This window comes from Lissotriton vulgaris, chromosome 2_1, assembly GCF_964263255.1.
Source record: "Lissotriton vulgaris chromosome 2_1, aLisVul1.2, whole genome shotgun sequence".
NCBI lineage: Eukaryota > Metazoa > Chordata > Amphibia > Caudata > Salamandridae > Lissotriton > Lissotriton vulgaris.
In genome coordinates this window covers 520,959,547-520,980,898 of record NC_141687.1, presented here as the reverse complement: position 1 = coordinate 520,980,898, position 21,352 = coordinate 520,959,547, and the positions used below count along the sequence as shown (strand labels likewise).

The following is a 21,352-nucleotide window of genomic DNA, read 5'->3' as shown; positions in this document are numbered from 1 at the left end:
GACGCCTCTTTCAATCATATGATATGGGACTGCCCAGGAGTGAGACCTCTCTGGGAAGGGGTCACAGACAGTATGCTTGAAGCACTGGAGAAAACCAACACCTTACACCTCGGCTGGGCCTCCTCAATATATGGGAGCCGACAGACCTAACAGAAACTGAACCACAATGTATTACACTGGGTTACATGCTGTTCAAGAGGGTGATTTCGAGGAGGTGGGGAGTGGCAGATAATCCTTCAATTTGGCTATGGACCAGGGAACTGGATAAGTGTATGATTGCGGGAAAAGAGGTGTTCAAAATCAGAGGGTACCTCAGAAAATGGGATAGAAAGTGGGGCAAATGGAATGTATATCAAGGGGATTTGTGTGCGTCCCCAAGAACAGAATTGGAAATGGACCGGACAAACCGGAGACTGCAAGTCGCACCCTAATTGCGCTACATGTATTGCATAATTGTACTGTGATGCTTGATGCAATATGCCAAAGTATCTATTGAATATATAAGTGGTTTGTTATTGTTCATATTCAATAAAAATATATATTTTTTTTTAAATCTAAAAAGGGTGGCCTTCATCAGTGGTTTTCAGAGTGGTGATGTGACCATCAATGTTACATCACGGAGATCATAGGAATTATAAAAAATCCAAGCATCACACAAAGAACAAGTGTAGAAAAAGGCTGTAGTATGTAGCTGGTGGTGCATTTGGGAAATGCTGTCACAAATACAATACTAAAGCATGGTGTGGCAGTACAATGTCATTTAAAGACACATTGTCTATTGTAATGGCCACTAATTTGCACAGACATGCAGTTTTACTGATAAAACTATGTAGCGCACCAATGATAATGTGTTGAAATCAGTTTTCAGCTAATATTACTCGTGCTCATTATAAAGAAAAGTGAATTGATTTGAATAAATCCTATTGAAATCATTGTTTCCATCACACTTCAGAATTAAAAAAAGTGTGCTTCATGTGTGCTTTCCTAATTGCTTATATATTTTTTTATATTTGTACAGTTCCTTTACAGACATTTAAATGTTGTTGTGTTTAAAAAAATATATATCCTGTACAGACTTTAGACAATGTAGCCCAGCAAGATTGTCACATAGTTTGCATTGCATAATGTTCTCAATTTGTAGTCTGAGATATAAAAGTAAACACCAATCTCCATGTTTAAAAGAATTAGCAGCAATTTCTGAGAATACATAGCCTGATATTTGACCTCTGACTTTGAACACACAGCAAACGTGACAAGATAAAAACTAAATGCAAAGGCATTTGTACTGCTCATTCACATTCTGAGCTTCAGCATGGTTATTATGGAGGTGCTACAACTCCGCAGGATACGACTTCCGGTGACTACAGACTGCACACACATGGTGTGGATGTGTTCTGTGTATACCAGGTTCTGGGATAGTGTTGTGAGAGACTAGGTATAAGCTTGGGGATCCATGATAGATACAGACGTGAAGCAATGTATATGAGGACTACATTGTGGGAAGTTAGCCTGGCATATGATGTCCACTAGTTCTAGTGAGCACCTTGCACCAGTCTAATCGCCCCTTATCGATGGTGGTTGTAAAGCCAACCTCATAGAAAGCTATCCTAGGGGTAGCAGTGGCGAGCAGTCTTCAGGCTAAGACTTCAGAGAGCAAATTAAGAGAGTTGTTTTACCAAGTATAATCCCTTGAGTACCATATGAAAGCACACCACACAAGGTATTTATCAAATATATATATATTTATTCTAAACACAACCCCTCTGCACTCTTTATGAGGTCAGGGGTAAAAGTACAATACAAGTTACTTAATTAGCATACGATAAGTTGCACAGTATACTTTTTGCCCTGCGGCCTCACAAACCATATACTAAACTAGTGGTATAGGAACCACGTGAGAAGTAGAAAGCAGGCCTGGGCCTGTGGAATCGCTGGGGCTACTCTAAACAACCAAAGGTTAGGATGTAGGAGGCCCACGGGAGACGCGTGCAGTGCCTAAACACAGCCGCGGGTTACCATTGACTTTCTATGGGAAACTAACAAGTTACAAAGTTACAATTTAAGGACACTTCTAAATGAACTACGATGGAACCCTTTTAGACTTAGACACTAGGAGGGCCAATACCCTCAAGACTGCCAGAGTACTTGTGTTACCTCACCCACGGAAGCCGGGTGCATAGGTCTCTTTTGGTGTCAGGTTTCGTCGTCGATTTCAATGGAGATCTGCAAAGAAGTGCTGCAGGCGACCAGAGAAAAAGTGTCCGGGTGAATCAAAGGGTGGATCAAAGATCTGTAGAACCTGAAAGCAGGAGGGACAGAGTCTGGGCCACTTGTCAGTAACCAGGGCGGCAATAGAAAGATGCCACCAGATGCTGGCTGATTTCAGGTGAAAAGGTGAAGTTTGTCTCTTCAGCCACGAGGACCAGGAGGCGTCGACAATGACCAGGAGCTGGATTCGAGCTGTCCCATGAAGGATCTAGTTGACTGCGGTGTCAGTATCCGATTGTACCCAACAAGCCTTTGTAAATGCAACCCACGCAGGATGTTGAGATGGGCTTCGGTGCAGACCAGCAAGGTCTGTCGAACCTTTCCTTTGCAGGGAAGTTGGAACAAGCCTGGATCAACGAGGAAAGCAAGTTAGATTAAAGTAGTGTCTTCTTGGGGGCTCACTAGCCAACGGACTAGGAACCGCAAAGACACATCGAGCGGGAATGCACAAAGTGAGCTCACCGGCCACTCGTGGAGTGTGGAGCTCTGTGCTTCGATGCAAAAGGTGCTCGGGTCTGGGGCTTCAAGCACCCCAATGCACAACTTCAGGATACCTCAAGAAGTCAATGCAGGTAGCAAAATGCCGGATGTCCAGGAGTTCTGATCCCACATCTCTCGTGTCCACCGCGCGTCTTAGCTTTGCTGTGAGTGAAGGTCGGGGTCAGAGATATCTGGAAGTTCATGTCCTGTGTCGCAGATTCTTCGGGATCCAGCGGGAGCCTCGAAAATGCAGACCATCAAAGATTCTTTTGGTGCCTGTTTGAACAGGATGGTCACTCCTTGACCACAAGGGAGATATCTTCTGTCTTCCAGTCAAAATGGAATGTCGAAGGTCCAGGATACATGTTTCAGAGTTTCGTCCAGGGTAATCTAAAATCCTAGGGACTGGGATCCTATACTTATACTAAGTTTAGGGGTTGGACGAACTTTAAGGTCCCTCTTATGGGTGGACCTGGGGTGGGGGTGGTTACACCCCTTCCCCTTTGTCCAGTTTCGCACCAGAGCTGGAGCTGAGTGCCCCAGCAACCGGTTTGAACTGGGAAATGCATGGAGCACCTAGTGTGCCCCAGGCAGTGTCTGGAAAGCATTCACTGAATGCAGCCCTCCCTGCCCCAATACACAAAGATCCTGTGTGGGGAGGAAACCTACTGTCCAGGTCTCCCCTGCTGGAGTTTTGTCCAGCAGCAGGAGGGCAGACTCATGTCTGTAGCAGCAGCATCCATTTTGTGATGCTGAGGCTCTGTTTAACTTTAACTGGGTAAACCAGTAACTACATGTCTTCTCCCTCTAGAAGGGTAGAATGCTACCCCTGCCGCCAGGACTGACGGGGTAGTATTCCAAAGTGTTTGACACCTTACACGACATGTTTTGATAAAGCCAAACCAAAGTTAGCATTAACTGCAAGGATTATAATGTACTTAAGAGTATATGGTATGGCTATATCATAGAACAGCTATAAGGAGATGGTCCTGAAAGCTGCAGAAGGGTTCATCGAATGCTAGGGCACCCTCTCACATAAAACCAAGCACTCTACCTCCAGGAATGTAAAGGCCTGCCATAGGAGTGACTTATACGTGTATATGTGTCTATATGTATATAAAGATATAGGTATACTATATCTAAGTAAGGGGTGATTACACCACCTTACCCAGGCTGTGTGTACAGACCTGTGGTGTCAGTTTGGAAGGCAAACCAGGGGTGGCACAATACATGCTGCCACCCCTGGTAGGCCTAGGGTGCACCTATCTCCTGGGTACCTATGGTACATTATACAGGGGCTCACAAGGGTGACCCAGTAACCAATCTGGTATGTAACTAAAGTACATGGTATCAATTTCGAGAGAGAACAGTTGGGCTGTGGGCCTGATTAGCATACTAAAGTCAAAAAACCAGAGAATCACAGCAAAAAGTGGGGATATCAATAGGAAGCAGACCCTACTCTCCTACACATATAAAAAACCCAAAGGGGAGGAAGTGCCTAGCATCCAAGCATGGCGGCAGCGTGAAGCGAGAGCTCCCCACGGCATAACGGCCTTTGGTAAAATCCGATACCTTAATCCGCCACATCGCCCACCCGAAGTAGCGGTACCAGATCAGGAACCCAAGCGACACCACCCGATCCAACTCCGGCGGAAATCGTAGGCGGGGAACTACACCATCCCGTGCTGGCGTCATTGGGCCTGCGACTGAAAGGCAGAATCGGCCTTGTGTGAATGCCTAGCCCCGGCGGAAGTGCGACCTGGCCGGCTTGAACTCGGAGGCGCCCCCCACCCCCCGACCGGGACGAAGCGGAGGACGCCCCAGCGCCAACAGTAGCAGTGAGAGCCCCTGAGGAGCCGACGGGGCATGAGCAGGCGGAAACGACTGCCGGAGGCTGAGGGATACCGCTGAGGAACCACAGCGGTGGCTGAATCGTGCAAGTGTCCGAGCAGAAGGTGGCGCCTCATGTTTCCATCGGACGCCCCACCGGAGGTGAGGCCTGGTCAGCGCGAGTGGCACGGGAGGAGTGCTTGCGCACCGGGAGCGAAGAGACCCTGTCACCTCGGCGGCGGCGATCGCGACCACACGCGGGGCTGTCTTTCGGCTGTACACGTAAGTGCCCCCGGGATCCCGCAGAGCAGGAAGGCGCATGGGGGAGAGTGCCAGAGGAGCCAGTAGCAGCGTCGGCCAGACCCGGGGGCAGAGCAACAGGGGAAGCCCCGGCAAATGAAACTCCAGTAGGACCCTGAGCGGGCTCATAACAATGAAAACGCAAGGAACCCGCCTGCTGGGCTGGCAGTAGCATACGCAGCGTGCCCCCTTGGGAAACACAGAACCGGCAATGGGCGAACCCGGGCGGCGAAGCGAGAGGCGTAGCGGGGTCATTGCCGCACAAAGATCAGTTGGAAGCGGGCCACGACGCTGCGCAATAGACGCAAGAGGACTGTGTCGCGAACCACCATCTCCCCGACACATACAAGCAACCACCGGCCAGGGACAAATCATAGAAGTGGTACGCGACTAGTGTCGGGGCGAAGGCACATAGGCAGATACGCTGAGGTTGGCTCATTGGAGACCGGATCAGACACGGTGGGCTGGATACCCCTGCCGACGAGCGTCTGGATCATCAGTGTAAGGAACACTTCTAGATCTAAGAAACAGCAGGGCATATACCAAACCACGTTCCCCTGACCCACGAAGAGGGTGCACAACTCATCGCCATGCGGAGACCGCGGTGCTGACTGAGACGGGATTCAATATCCGCAAACCTCGAGCCATGGCAGGCAAAGGGACCAGGAGTGGATCGACGCAGGCTAGACTAGATAAATTTGCCTATAGCCAGCACGGACAATCGCAAGTCAATGGGCGAAATTCCACAGGCGCTACTCCAGAAACGGAAGGGACCAAGAAAGTGACACTGGAAGACATTATGAAGACCCTCTCAGAAGTGCAAACGACAGTGGGCTCCATCTCTTCCGAGGTTACTCTGCTGCGAGCGGACTTTCAAAAAATGACCAAAAGGGTGTCTCAGGTTGAGGTGGTTACGAAATCGCTTGTGGAGGACACTTCGGAACTGCAAATAGCGATGGAACGCATGGAGAAAGTCACCAAGATGCTGCAGGAAAAGCTGGACGACCAAGAAGGGCGTTCCCGAAGAAATAACATACGTATCCTTGGTCTTCCAGAAACAGAAGGAAAAGGAGCAATGGATCTGTACGTCGAGGACCTCATAAAAAATAAACTGCAACCTAAGGGACTATCGCACTTCTTCTCAGTAGAAAGGGCACACAGGGTGCCGGGCGGAACGCCCAAACCAGGAGCAACACCGCGGCCTGTACTGGCTTGACTTTTCAATTTTAGAAACAGGGATGCAATCCTGCAAGCGGCGAGAGTTTCACCACCTGTCAAGCTCCAAAACTCAACTCTGGCCTTCTTTCCGGACTACACAGCGGAAGTGGCCAGACGCCGGAAATCATTTACTGAGGTGAAAAAGGCGCTGCGAGACAGAGGCCTGCCGTACTCGATGCTGTTTCCTGCCAAATTATGGATTGTAGCCGATGGGAAGGCATGGTTTTTTGACAAGCCAGAAGTGGCACAGGACTGGCTTGATGGATGGAGGCAGGTGGGACAACACCAACGTCCACACAGGGATCGACCGAACCATCGCAACGGCAAACACACAGATAAGCCGACCAGCCATCCAGCACACCGAGATGACACTGCGGGAGTGGAGTCCGACGTGGAACAGGACCCGCTTGACTCTGGACAGCTGGCCCTGGTTTAAAGGTGGACTACTTCTGGGTCAGACCGAGTGCGATACAAGGGAACCTGAAACTGGTGAAGCTGAGTAGGGTGGGCAATAGCCGGTGCCTGTAGGGGACTCACCAACCCCACGAGCAAGTAAGATAGTTGGGAATGGGACAAAGCACTCTGCCAAGTTGGGGAAGCGGGCGGGGGAGCAGGGAGGGGGGTTGGAGGGGGAGTTCTAATGTTAATGTTACTGTTAATAGTCATCACTCATGTTCCATTATACAAACACGAACACGCCAAATGCCAAACTATTCCTGTGCACCGACACACAACACTGCATCTGCACTGAGAGCAACAGCCTATCGCCCACAACACTGCCCACACGACCCAATGGCCCAACAGTTAAGCGCTGCACCCGTTGAGGGCGCCCCTACGACAACTGAAGTGCCCCCCCTGCGCATGCTTACTTGGAACGTTAGAGGCTTAGGGGATAAAATAAAGAGGGGTCTGGTTCTGCAGGCCAATAAACGCCAGGGACCTGATCTAGTATTGATCCAAGAGACGCACCTCGCAGGGACAACATGTAAAGCGCTTGATAGACGCGGGTATGTAATGGCAGTGCATGCGGAATTCACAACAGGCTCCAGAGGGGCAGGGATACTAATGAAAAAAACATCACCTTTTCTGGTGGAACGCCGCAAGACGGATAATCAGGGTCGTTTCGCCGCATTACATGGCCAATGGGAGGAGAGGCCTCTCAATGTGGTTTCCGTGTACATCCCCCCGGCACTCCACTCTACGGCATTGCCTGCACTCGGTAAATTCCTCCTAGACCTCCCAGAGGGTGACACGATCATAGGGGGGATCTCAATGCAATAATGGACCCCACGTTAGACACCTTTCCCATAAGAGACCGCCCCAGGGGAACTACAACGCTCCGTGGCTTTCTGGAGGCAATGGGCATTACGGACGTGTGGCGACAGCTGAACCCAGCGGCGACCCAATACACATACTACTCCGCTGCACACAATAGCCTTTCACGAATAGACTATTTTTTGTTCATGGGGGTTGGGCTGGGGTCAGTGGATAAGATAGACATCCTGCCTAGAGGCGTATCTGACCATTCACCAATATCTCTATCGCTCACTACCAAGGAAAGGAAATGCGCTAGAATCTACCCGATATACCCAAATTATTTGAAAATCCCTAAGATCAGGAAGAAACTCAAATTAGCAACCACACACTACTTTAAAGAAAACGCTGGGACGGTGTCCTCACCCTCGGTCCTGTGGGAAGCGTATAAAACGGTCCTCCGAGGTGAAGCAATAGCAGCGATAACGGGGCACAAACGAGAATCCCGGCGTGAACTCACAGAGCTAGAACTGGCACTCCACAGCGCAAACACTACTCACATGTCAGATCCCACCCCGGAAACAACACACTTACTGCAGCTCCGTCAACAACAATACCAGGCCCACCTCAAAACAACCGTCCAAGGCTATATCGCAAACACAGCACATAGAATATATGATGTAGGCGATAAGGCTGGGAAAATGCTGGCGTGGTTGGACAGGAGAGGGGGCAGTACCAGAGGTATACAGAGACTTTACACACATGACGGACAGCTGCAGACACACCCTGAGCAAATAGTGTGCACCCTGGCACGTCACTTTCAAGAGATATACACCCCAGAACAGGACGTCACTGTACAAGCGGCGTTGACTTCACTTGATAACATTGCCATCCCCAGGCTCACACAGGAGGCAATGCAGGAGCTAGAGGTTGACCTGACGGAAGACGAAATTCAATTGGCGATACAGGCATTGCAATCAGGTAAAGCATTGGGTCCCAATGGGCTGCCCGTGGAATGGTATAAAACAATGGCTTCCCTGCTCAGTAAACCACTGCTAGACATGTATACGGAAAGCCTGGAAAGGGCTGAACTACCGCTTGACCAGCGTACAGCCACGATTGTAGCCATACCAAAGCCGGGTAAACCTCCGACTGCATGTACCTCATACCGCCCAATATCCCTGCTTAACGTGGAAGCCAAGGTTCTGGCGAAACTCCTGGCCAGCCGTCTGACACAACACCTACACACCCTGATACACCCTGATCAGTCAGGCTTTATGCCTCACAGGAGTACAGCACTGAATCTCAGACGTGTCCATGGGGTGATGGCACGTGCGCACCTTCTTTCGGAACAGGCAGTGATCCTCTCACTTGATGCCAAAATGGCTTTCGATCTAGTAGAGTGGGAATATCTATTAGCGGTACTTACACGTATGGGGTTTGGACCGAAATATATTGCGTGGGTACAGCTACTCTATACGACACCAGTAGCGCAGGTAGTGGCGAATGGCCACATCTCACCACCGTTCCCGCTGAGACGGGGGACTAGGCAGGGGTGCCCCTTGTCGCCCTTGCTCTTTGCCTTTGTGCTGGAGCCGCTGGCGATCCTGATTAGAACAACGCCACTGTTTCGGGGTATCACATGGGAGGAAGGTTGGGAAGATAAAATCTCCCTATACGCAGACGATATGCTCATCTACATGGTTGACCCTAACAACGGGATCCCAGCCCTGTTACATCTCTGTAACACACATGGGAAATTGTCAGGCTATACCCTGAACTGGTCCAAGTCGGTAATATACGTGCTTAAAGGCCCGGAACCGATATTGCAGGAGGAATGCCCCTGGCATTGACGACAGCCTCCTTTAAATACTTGGGTATTATCATCACGAATAATGCCGCAGACTTCTTTGACAAAAACTTGAAGCCACCTATGGATCGCCTACGTACAGACTTTAAACACTGGGCGACCTTGCCCCTGACCCTCCTTGGGTGGGTGGCTCTATATAAAATGATGGCGCTTCCCAGATTCCTTTATGTGCTGGAAAATACCCCATATATGGTTGCACCGCAGTATTTCAAACGAGTTGCAGCACTGGTCTCCAGCCTACTCTGGAATAATGGCCCGGCGCGTATAGCATATGATAAGTTGATAAAAAGTTGGTATGAGGGAGGGATTGCACTGCCCAAAGTTCAATTATACTACTGGGCGGCCCAACTTAAAATAATTAACCAGTGGATCTACACCCCGCGAGATGATCCAGCGTGCAAGGCAGACTGGTCTCAACTGGGGACGGACTGCATGCTCTCCGTTTTATATAACAAATCGCAAGTTAAAAAGCTGTTGGGCCCGACGCAGCACACAGCGGCCCTGTGGCACGTAGCACAAACACGACTGGGCTGGAAAGGAAAGATCACCAAACTGACGCCGCTGTGGGACACGAAATCATTGGGAAACCTCAGATCATGCAAAGGGTTTACGCAGTGGGACTGCATAGGAATCTCCACGGTGGGGGACCTATGGGACAAGGGCACAGTGATTGCATTTCCACAACTCCAACAACAATATGGACTAAGCCCCACCGAGACATTCAGATACGTGCAGATACGTCACGCACTACTCCAAGCAATCCCAGCGGACACTGAAATACCAGAGTCCTCGCCACTAGAGGATAGACTACTGACGGACTTTATGCAACAAAGTGCGACCTCTCTCACATATAAAAAACTGGTTAACAACCTGGAGGACCCTACACTAAAACTTAAAGAGAAATGGGTGGGAGAGATAGGAGAGGTAGATGAATCTGAGTGGAACGAGGCGCTTGCCTCCCCGAGAGAAGTAGGCATTTCGGCAAAGTTCAGATTAGTGCAACTCAAAATTCTGCACCGCATTTACTACACTAGAACACTGATTCACAAGATACAAAGGGCACCACATCCCTTCTGCCTTAGGGGATGCGGGGAGGAAGGGACACTATTTCATACACTATGGGAATGCCCACAGATACAAGAATTCTGGAAGCAAATTATGCGTACTGTCTCCCAAGCCCTTAAGATCTCCATTTTACCTGAACCCCGCAAGTGCTTGTTGAACATTTGGGACCCCAATGATCTGGATAGATATGGACTGATATGGGCCACACTAGCCATGACAGTGGCTAAACGAGACATTGCGCAGAAGTGGGGTGCTCCGGAGCTGCCTACAGCGAATAGATGGACTAAAAATATGGACATGCTGATGGTTACGGAAAGGGCGGTGTATGTGCTCAGGGCTTGCCCCCGTAAGTGGAACAAGATCTGGGCAGCATGGAATGTATATAGGGGGGAAATCTGTGAACCCTTGCCAGAAGAAGAGGACCTAGACTCCGAAGGGGAGGATGAGTAGAAGGGTGGGCGATTGGTTGCTAGGTTACTATATCAAACAAAATGTCGCTTTAATGCAGCTTTATTGTGAAACAAATTGTGGGACATGTGGGGTAGCTGGTGGTTTGATATGGGCGTGAAAGGCATACCTGAGAGTGATGACTCCTTTTAGGTTTTCTTTTCTTTTTTTTTATTCTCTTCTTCACAAATTAGCATATATGTTTTGAGGGTTAAAGTGGGGTAACGTACACAATGAGAGACAGAAACATTATGCACCAACAATTGCGTTAAGGACAATTGGTGGCAACCATACAAGTCAATGTTGGGACTGAACTTAGCATGTATTAGAATACACATTGAATATACTGATCTACTGATACGTAAATGCATGAAAACAAGAATGAAACTTGATTGTACTATTGTGTATGCAACTTCTTCCTTCATGTCAATAAATATATATTTTTTAAAAACCCAAAGGGGAAACAAATGCAGTAGAAATGTGTAGCCATGGGATTGATAATAGCAGTCAGAAGAATAGTGATTCAGTAAACGCAGGACTGGGACCTGAATCGACGTCCTGGATAAAAGATCCATTCAGATGGACATAGGTAGTGTGGAATAGTGATTCCATGATTGGTTATTTGATTTACTTGTCAGTCCCTAGTACAGTGTACCATGTGTGACCAGGACCCGTAAATCAAATGCTGCTGGTGGGCTTGCAGCACTGATTGTGCCACCCACAGAAGCAGCTTGTAAAATGTGGCTCAGGCCTGCTACTGCAGAGCCTGTGTGCAGTTTGGGACTGCCATGTCGACTTGGCAAGTGCACACACTTGCCAGTCCCTTAACCTTTCCTTTTCTACATATTAGTCGCCACTAAGGTATGCCCAAGGTACCCCTGTGGGCAGGATGCATTGTATGTGAAAGGTAGGACATGCCCTGTTGTGTATGGCATGTCCTGATAGTGAATTACAGAAAATTTCGTTTTTCACTATTACAAGGCTATCTATACCCAATTGCCATAGTGGGCAGTTTGATTATAACATTGTAGAGATGAAGGACGCTTTGTGACAACGGTCACCCTCCAACTGTTATTTCACCAACTGTCACATCTCACGAGCTTGTGTGCCAACGGGCAGCGCAAGACAACTGACGCGCACAGACCATGCGCGGGTGGCGCGCAAGGTGGGAACACTACAAACATCTTATAAACATAACTGACCCAAAGAACAAGATAGGAAAATAAAGTTTAGTATGCCTGAACTCAGAATGTTAAAGAGCATTGTTTAGTGTGGGTGATTTTAACATTCTGTGTTTGAAAATACCACTTTTAGAAAGTAGGTATTTTCTTGCCTAACTAGCCAGTGTGCCTCTGCTAGGTTTGTGTATTGCATGTCTGGCTTGTGAGTGACAGGAGCTGGGAGAGGGCTGTGGCTCCAGCAGTCTGATGAGTCAGGGCTGGGCTGAATAGTACCTGGATTGAATTTAGAGTAGGAGGAGGATATTTCCTTTCACCTGCGTGGGCCAGGTCTGCTTTCAACAATGCTGTCTCCACCTCCTGCCAGGAAGCTGCGCCAGAGAAAACAGAACTGGTTTTAGCTGGATACAGACAGTCTCTGCCTTTAGAGACAAAGGATTTGTGTGTATAAAAAGGGGGACCCAGACCCCAGAACTTTAGATCACTTCTGGGAAATCAAAAGGAACCTTTGCTAAGGAGAAGAAACTGAAAGGCTGAAGGAAGATTACTGCCCCTGTGCTAATTGCTGTTTGGGGGTGACATGCAGTGGTTACTTGTTACCAAGGAAAGGAGAAAAGGACTTTGCTGTTTGCTTTGTCATCTTAAGAAAGATCTCCAAGGGCTTGAAATTGAGCTTGCCTCCTGTCTGAAGTCTCAGGGACACAAAGACTTCACCACCAGCTCCCCTGAATTTCCTTGCTGGGAATTCTAACCTGCAGAGAGGTACCTGCTGCTGTTTAGGACCTCTAGAGACTGTTTGTCGCTGGGAGCTGGAGGAACGACGCAACGACGAATAAGCGTGTCACATACTCACCGAGACCTGACGCATCACCGAGAACATTGTTGCAGTGCCTGCCATGTGGCTGCAAAAGTTCACACATTGGACCGGATCGCCGCATCACATCAAGCCACCATTTTATTGCATCACACCGGATTGTCACACCGCATCGAGGCACCATCTTGTCGCATTGTAACCGTAGCGCAGGAAGAAACAGACACATCAACTCCCCACTCAGTAAGGAAGCTTTGCATCTCCTCCCCTGTGCTGCAGTAAGGAACAGACGCATCCACTCCCCTGAGTGTAAGGAACTGCGCATCACCTTCCCTGCGACCCATTAGTTTGCTTTGCGTGACGCATCTAAGGTACTTTGTTGGAAAAGTGTTGAATTTACAACTTGCATTGAACTGAACTATTTCTACCACTGAAGAGCCTATTTTTGATACTGTATTGTGGATTTGTGTCGTTTGGTCTTGTTTAGATAAAGGTTGACTATTTTTCTAAACTGGTGTGGTGTCCATTTGTAGTGTTTTCACTGTAACTGTATATGTTCACAAATGCTTTACACACTGCCTCTGAGATAAGCCTGTCTGCTTGTGCCAAGCTACCAAGGGGGTGAGCAGGGGTTATTTTAGGAGTGTTTCCCCTTTCCCTGACTAGAAGGAAGGGTCCCAGTTTGGACAAAGTTGCAACCCATTGCCAACTAGAGACCCCTATTTCTAACAGTGAGCAGTGATGGTAATTGAGTAAAATAAGGGAATGTTCTGGAGATGCATAGTGAACATGACGTGTAAAGCCCTAATGAACAGATTTGTTTTTTAAAGTAATGTAAACAGTACCTAGAGAAGAACCAGTATCCAATCGCTATAAGACTCCCATACTTAGCTCAAGATAGCTGTGGGAGAGTGTGGGTTTTGGCTTTTTAAGCAACAGATCTAATTTAGATTACAGTGAGAGTTGATTTTTAAAGTGCTAGCGTGTGTGATGTTATTCACACTTCTTCTGAAGCATTCTTAAGCCCACCAGCAAAGGCAAGAGACATACTTTCAGTTCTTTTATTCGCAATAGAAGTTATTGATTGTTGTAGATCAAAATCTGTTGTTTATTGTGTTATCCTGTATCCATTGTGTGCCTTTCAAGAAATAAGGTTTGGTATTTTAAAAAAGTTTAACAAGTTAACTCAACTTTGTGTTTTATTTAGTTTAATTTTATGAGGGAGATTCTTGCTTTTTCTATTTCCAACTAGAATCCGAAGTTAGCTTCTCTGTCATCTTACAGAAGGGAACATGCTGTTTATAAAGTTAATTTAACGTGCAATTATTATTTTGATAAATAGTATTCGGCAACAATTCATGAATTTTGGGGACCACGCATTAACTTTTGTTGTAGAGTGTATTTATTTTTAATGTGATTTCTTGATTCTTCTAGACCTTTGCAAAATCAGATGCCTGTGGAATTTGATGTTTTTGTGTGACATTTCAGGCCAGTAATGCTTAGTATTACATAATGACATACATTATTTAGAAGGAAACTTCCGTTTTTTCATGGTTGAGTGAGTAACCATATACACTAGCATAATGATTTATTATTTTAATTAATTCCGGGATTGCCGGTTCTGCTTCTTCAGACAAAATCAGGACATCCTCTGCATATGCAGTGACCTTTTGATGACCAGAAGGGGAGGTATCCTTTTAACGTTTTTAGGTCTCGCCTATGCAGCGCGCATGTGCTGCATAGGAAAGAGACCTGTAGCCATCGATTGCCTTTTTCAGGCTAAAACGTGCACGCGTTCCAATACCTTCAATGGCAACGCGTGCACGTGTTACGATTCCCTTGCGGGAGCGAGCGCCGCCATATGGTAGAAATATCGCTCTCGCAAGAGAATCGCGCAGCCCCCCTCCTCCCACCTGCTGCCGCGCGAGGCGTGCGCTCTCCATGGAGGTGCATGGTAAAATGTACAATGTTCTAGCTGAAACCCTTCCAAAAAGAAGTTCTCTTCCTCACCTCGCTGCAGATCTTTCTCCGTCTCCCTGATATAATCGTCTGAATTTCAGCACAAAACCTTCACCTTCATCCTGTTAATCCGATAACGTGGGCAACTGTGTGGGCATTACTGTATACAACGTGCTCCAGGAAGGGTCAAGCCTCTGATCTGACCATTAATAGGCGAACTGGCAAATGTGTTACTTGAGTCTATTGGAGAAGCGGCCATCTTAAACAGTGACAACTTCAATGAACAGAGCGCCCGTCGAATGAGAAAAAGAAAGAGCAGAATGTAGCACTGTCTCCCACTGTATTAAGAACATGAAGGATATTTTGCACAACACTGGAGATTTTTGGTTTATTATTTTTCAGGAACTTCCATGAAAGAAATGATAGTATTGGGTTTCGAAACTGCATGCAGTTAAATTTAAAATAACATTATATTAGAAAAACTAAAATTATTGTTTCATTCTGCCCGTCTTGGTGCACGTGTCAACATTGAGTTTTTTAAGAACTTGGGAAAGACGTTCCTTTCAAAACACAGTCAGTTTCATTTGCTGGCTACTGCAAAGGTCCGACTCTAGTTTTATGGTGCACGGGGTGGGGTGGATACCGCGGGTTACAGTTGAACTAGGCTGTTCCTACAAGTAACGCAACAGCGACCATCATAATAGAGAAACTGTAACCATAAAGCGGAAAGGGCAGCTCTATACACTGATGATTATGATGCACGTGTCAACGTTTTCTGTTAGTCAATTTTCATCATAGATGCGTGTATTTCTGGCGAACATGGTTACTGCAAAAAATCATATCTAACGAAGCACCAAACCTAGCCCAGCCCCCTCCACATATCGATATATGGAAAACAGAAGGCTAATTTACATCTGCTGGCTGCGTTATGTTTGATTACGGATGGTTGTGGATTATTTATGCCTTTCTCAACATGCCTGGACATAGTCTGACAAACTCACATTGTCCTTCTTTCCTCTCCATGGAGGTTAGAGTGCTAAAGGTCACGTTAGTCAGACCACTGATGCAACGTGCGCCCTTCTTTCAGCTGCATTGGTGTACAGTCTCAGAGCACAATGTTCCTAAATCTGTACACTTTAACCTCCCTCCCCACAGTGCCAGTAAAAATCTTGTAGTCCTGGCAGCACGCCCGTATTGTCTGAAGCTTCACCACATATACCCGTTTTCACTGACACAATTCCAAGAAAGTGGTTCCTTGCTCATCTCATACTATCTGCCAGGCTGCGTCAGCACCTCATAGTTTCACTTTCGTTTAAATAGGCATCCCGTTCTGAGTTGCTCATACCTTCGTACCAGAGCAACGCACTTTTACCCTTGTGCAGCCTTAAACTCCCACCCCGCTTTCCAGCGATCTAGACATAGGGAATGTCTGTACTGAAGTCTTCCATCCCGGCTCCTGAGCGCCTGTCTCTCTTCAGACATGTCCGCTACGAGAATCTGCTGGCCGGTGTGAGAAGTTGGCCTGATATATGATGCTCACTAGTTCTAGTGATCACCTTGTATCAGTCCAAACAACCCTTATGGTGATTGGTTGTAAGTCAACCTTATAGACCAGCTATCCTAGTAATGTGGACAAAAGCAGTCTTTAGGCTAAACTCTGAATGGCATGTGAAGCCAGCTGTTTTACCACATATAACCCCTTGAATACCAAGTGAAAGGACACAACACAGGTTGTTATGAAAATAAACAGATATTTATTAACTAACATACACCTCTGAACTCTTTATGAGGTCAGAGGACTGAGCACATGACAATACTAAAAGGAAATACGAGTTCGCACAATATTTACAAGTGCCCCCTAGGGGCACGACAAACCATATACTCAAAACAATGGAATGCGAGGAAAGAAAGTACTGTAAGGAGATCCAGAGGCTGGAGGATCGCTGGGACTACGCTACAAACTAGGTAAGTACGGAGCAGAAGGCCCACGGGACTCACGTGCAGAGTGGAAACTCACGCGGGATGCGTACCAACGTTTATGGATCTTACAGTTTAGAAAGTTACGGATTCCGGACGAATCCGGCTGGATGGAGGGAAAACAACAGTGGACCTGGACACTAGGAGAGTGAACACAGACTTCAGCACCTAGAAACTTTAGTTACCTAACCCACAGGCTGCGGGTGCATAGGGCTGAAGTTGCGTCGGGTTTGCTGCGTTGATCCCGGTGATGCCAGAAACAAGGAGTTGCTGGCAGGCAGCCAGATGGAGGAGTCCGGAGGTTCCAAGGATGGAACTAGGAAGAAGAAGTCCTGAAACGGAAGGGGACAGAGTCTCGGTCACGAGCCAGTGACGGTGCTGGAACCAGGAGGGAACCAGATGCTGTAGCTGCGTTCAGGTAGAAGAAGGGTCGCTTCTCTCTGTAGCTGCGCGGACCAGGAGCTGTTCTTCACAACCAGGCTGGAGGCACGAGCTGTCCCATGTAGTCTGCTGCTGTTGGCGGTGTCGGATCGTCGATCTGGACAACAGGCCTTGGCTAATGCAAGCCACTCGGTGGAACAAAGATGGCGTCTGGTGCGGACCAGGAGGGTCCGGGGTGTTTCTCCTTCACAGGAAAGCAAGGGCCAGTCTGGGGGACCAGACCAGCAGTGTTGGATTCTTCGGGTCGTCGTCTCAAAAGTCACGAGCCAGCCGGCAAGTGACAAGACAACAGGACAAGCAGCAACCAGGCAAAAGGGCCCCACGCAGATCTCGTGGATGCTGGGGGGCTGGTCTTTGGTGCAGGAGCTGTGTCGGTGTGGGGCTTCTCAGACCCCAATGCACTCACTCGAGGATCCCTCGGCGGTCGTGCTGGAAGCGCTGTGCAGGTTTCTCAAGATGGCCGTCTCCATGTTGCTCATCGCACCCACGGGTCCCAGCTGTGCTGTGGATGTGGGTAGAGGTCAGAGAGGTCTGGAGGTCCAGGTCTTGTTGAGCTGGGTCGTCGGATTCCGGGATGGAAGGATTTTGCAGCAAACCGCACAGGAGCTTGATGGTGCCTGTGAAGCAGGATGGTCACTCCCTGACCATAGGGGAGATTCTTCAGTCTTCTGATGATCAGGAGGTCGAAGGTCAAGAGTTCTTTGTGGAAGTTGTCAAGATTAATCTGATTTGGAATGGGCCCAGCTCCTACCTTTATTCGGCTAAAGGGGGCTGCACTACGACTAGGTCCCTCCCCTGGGTGGGACCAGGAAGGGGGGTGGTTACACCCCCTATCCTTTGTCCGGTCTTGCGTCAGCTCTGGGGCTGGGGTGCCCCAGGAACTGGTTTAGACCGGACTATGCACAGGGACACCTTGTGTGCCCCAGGCATGTCTCATTCCTATTAGCCCTGTCCTACCTAATACACAAAATCCTGTCTGGGGTGGTGCTAGCACCTCCCAAGGCAGGAAACCCTTTGTCCAAGCCTCCCTCGCTGGAAGGACTCCCAGCAGCAGGAGGTCAGACTTGTGTCTGTGGTGGCAGTATCCATTTTGTGATGCTGAGGCTCGAGTTAACTTTAACCGGGGTTCACAGTTACATACATGTTGTGTCCCTCTAGAAGGGTGGAATGCTACCCCCGTCGCCAGAATTGGCGAGGGGGTAGTATTCCAATTCGTATGACACCTTACTCGACATGTTTTGATAATGCGATACCAAAGTTAGCAAATAACCGCGAGGATTATAATGCACTTAAGAGTATATGGTACGCGTTATCATGGAACAGCTATTAGGACTTGGTTCTGCAAGCTGCAAATGGGCTCAGCTCATGCCAGTGCACCATCTCACATAATTCCAAGCACTCTGCCTTCAGGATTGATAAGGCCTGCCATAGGAGTGACTGATAGGAATATATGTGTACATTTTAGGTTTAGATATAGGGATTCTATATCTAAAGCAAAGGGTGATTACACCACCTTGCCCCAGCTGTCGTGCAGCCAGTTGTGTCTGTTTAGATGGCCAGCCAGGGGTGGCATAATACATGCTTCAGCCCCTGGTAGGCCCTGGGTACACCTATGTCCTGGATACCTAAGGTATGCTATACAGGGACTGATAAGGTGGCCCAGTACCAATTGGTAAATGCACCTAAGGTACATGGTTGTCAATTTAGAGAGAGAACAGCTAGGCTGTGGGTCTGATTAGCAGGCCCACAGCCAGGGAAAGTCGTAAACCAGTGAAGCAAAAAGCAAAAATCGGGGGTGATCATAGGATTGCAGACCCTACCCTCCTACATAACCCCCCCCCCCCAAACTTAGGGACACTAAACTAACCTTGACCAGGTGAGTCTTCTTGTTCTAAGTGGAAGTACCTGGAGAGACCATCTGCATTGCAATGGTCAGTCCCTGGTATGTGCTCCACTGTAAAGTCCATCCCCTGTAGAGAAATGGACCACCTAAGAAGTTTGGGGTTTTCCCCCTTCATTTGATTTAGCCATAAGAGGGGCTTATGGTCGGTCTGAATCTTGAAGTGAGTGCCAAACAAGTATGGCCTCAGCTTCTTCAGGGCCCAAACCACAGCAAAGGCCTCCCTCTCAATAGCTGACCAACGTTTCCCTCTAGGGGTCAGCCTTCTACTTATAAAAGCAATGGGCTGGTCATGACCATCAACATTCAGTTGAGATAGAACAGCTCCCACACCCAACTCAGAAGCATCTGTTTGGACAATGAATGGCTTGGAGTAGTCTGGACTCTTGAGAATAGGTGCAGTGCACATGGCCTGCTTTAGGTCATCAAATGCTTTTTGACAGCTAACTGTCCACTGAACTTTCTTTGGCATTTTCTTACTTGCCAGGTCATTAAGTGGAGTCACAATGGTTCCATAATTTCTGACAAATTTCCTATAGTAACCAGACAGGCCCAAGAAAGCTCTGACCTGTGTCTGGGTGGTTGGAGGAGCCCAGTCCTTTATGGCCTGTATCTTGCTCTCCAAAGGTTGAACTTGGCCTCCACCTACAAGGTGGCCCAAGTATACAACTTGACTCTGCCCTATCTGGCACTTGGTAGCCTTGATAGTGAGTCCTGCCTTTTTCAGGGCCTCCAAAACTTTCCTCAGGTGGATCAGGTGATCCTCCCAGGTGGAGCTAAAGACAGCAATATCATCTAGATATGCTGCACAGAAGTCATCCAGCCAAGAGAGGACTTGGTTCACCAACCTTTGAAAAGTGGCAGGTGCATTCTTCAAACCAAAGGGCATCACCACAAACTGGTAATGACCTCCTGGGGTAGGAAATGCTGTCTTAGCCTTGGCATCCTCAGCTAACCTGATTTGCCAATAACCAGCTGTCAGGTCAAATGTACTCAAGAATTTGTAGTGACAGCATTGAGACCCCTGTAGTCTACACAAAACCTCATCTCTCTCTTACCATCCTGGGTGTGAGGTTTAGGCACTAGAACTACAGGACTAGCCCAAGGGCTCTCTAAGGGTTGAATGACTCCCAATTCCAACATCTTGTGTACTTCTTGTTTTATGCAGTCCCTGACGTGGTCAGGTTGCCTGTAGATTTTACTCTTTATAGGCAGACAGTCACCAGTGTCCACCTCACGGGTGCACCAGTTTGTCTGACTGGGGGTCAGAGAGAACATTTGTCTAAAGGATTGAAGAACGTGTTTGCAATCCTCTTGTTGATGTTCAGAGAGACTGTCAGAAAAGACTACACCATCTACTGACCCATCATCAGGGTTCTGAGTGAGCAGGTCTGGGAGAGGGTCACTCTCTTCCTCCTGTCCCTCATCTGTAGCCATGAGCAAGCCCATGTCTTCCCTGTTGACAAATGCCTTGAGCCTGTTTACATGAAGTACTCTGTGAGGGCTCCTGGGAGTTCCAAGGTCTACCAAGTAGGTGACCTCTCCCTTCTGTTCAATGATAGTATGGGGTCCAGACCATTTGTCTTGGAGAGCTGCTGGGGCCACTGGCTCCAACACCCACACCTTCTGTCCAGGCTGGTAAACAGTAAGGACAGCCTTTTGGTCATGCCAAGCTTTTTGCAGTTCTTGGCTGGCCTCAAGGTTTTTAGATGCCTTCTCCATGTACTCTGCCATCCTGGAGCGGAGACCAAGTACATAGTCCACTATGTCCTGTTTAGGCTTTTTGAGAGGTCTCTCCCATCCTTCCTTCACAAGACACAGGGGTCCTCTTACAGGATGCCCAAATAGAAGTTCAAAAGGGCTGTAGCCAACCCCCTTCTGTGGGACCTCTCTGTAAGCAAACAGAAGGCAGGGTAAAAGGATGTCCCATCTTCGCCTAAGCTTTTCAGGTAAACCTTTTATCATCCCTTTGAGGGTCTTGTTGAATCTCTCAACAAGCCCATTGCACTGTGGGTGATAGGGGGTGGTGAACTTGTAGTTGACACCACACTCCTTCCACATAGCAGTCAAGTATCCTGACATAAAGTTTGCACCTCTGTCAGGGACAAGCTCCTTAGGAAACCCCACTCTAGTAAAAGCTGAGAGCAGGGCCTTGGCCACAACAGGAGCTGTAGTGGTCCTAAGGGGAATAGCTTCTGGATACCTGGTGGCATGATCCACTACCACCAGTATAAATCTGTGCCCAGATGCTGTTGGGGGGTCCATTGGTCCAACAATGTCATTCCCCACTCTTTCAAAGGGTACCCCCACCACAGGTAGTGGTATAAGGGGGGCCTTTGTGGTGCCACCTGATT

The 21,352-nt window shown here is 48.1% G+C and overlaps 1 protein-coding gene across 1 annotated transcript in view; it reads right to left on the bottom strand.

Moving 5' to 3' along the window:
* Positions 1-21,352, bottom strand: part of LOC147730675 (nmrA-like family domain-containing protein 1) — a 143,650-nt gene that overhangs the window by 90,082 nt on the left and 32,216 nt on the right. The gene's annotated exons all lie outside the window — the stretch shown is intronic.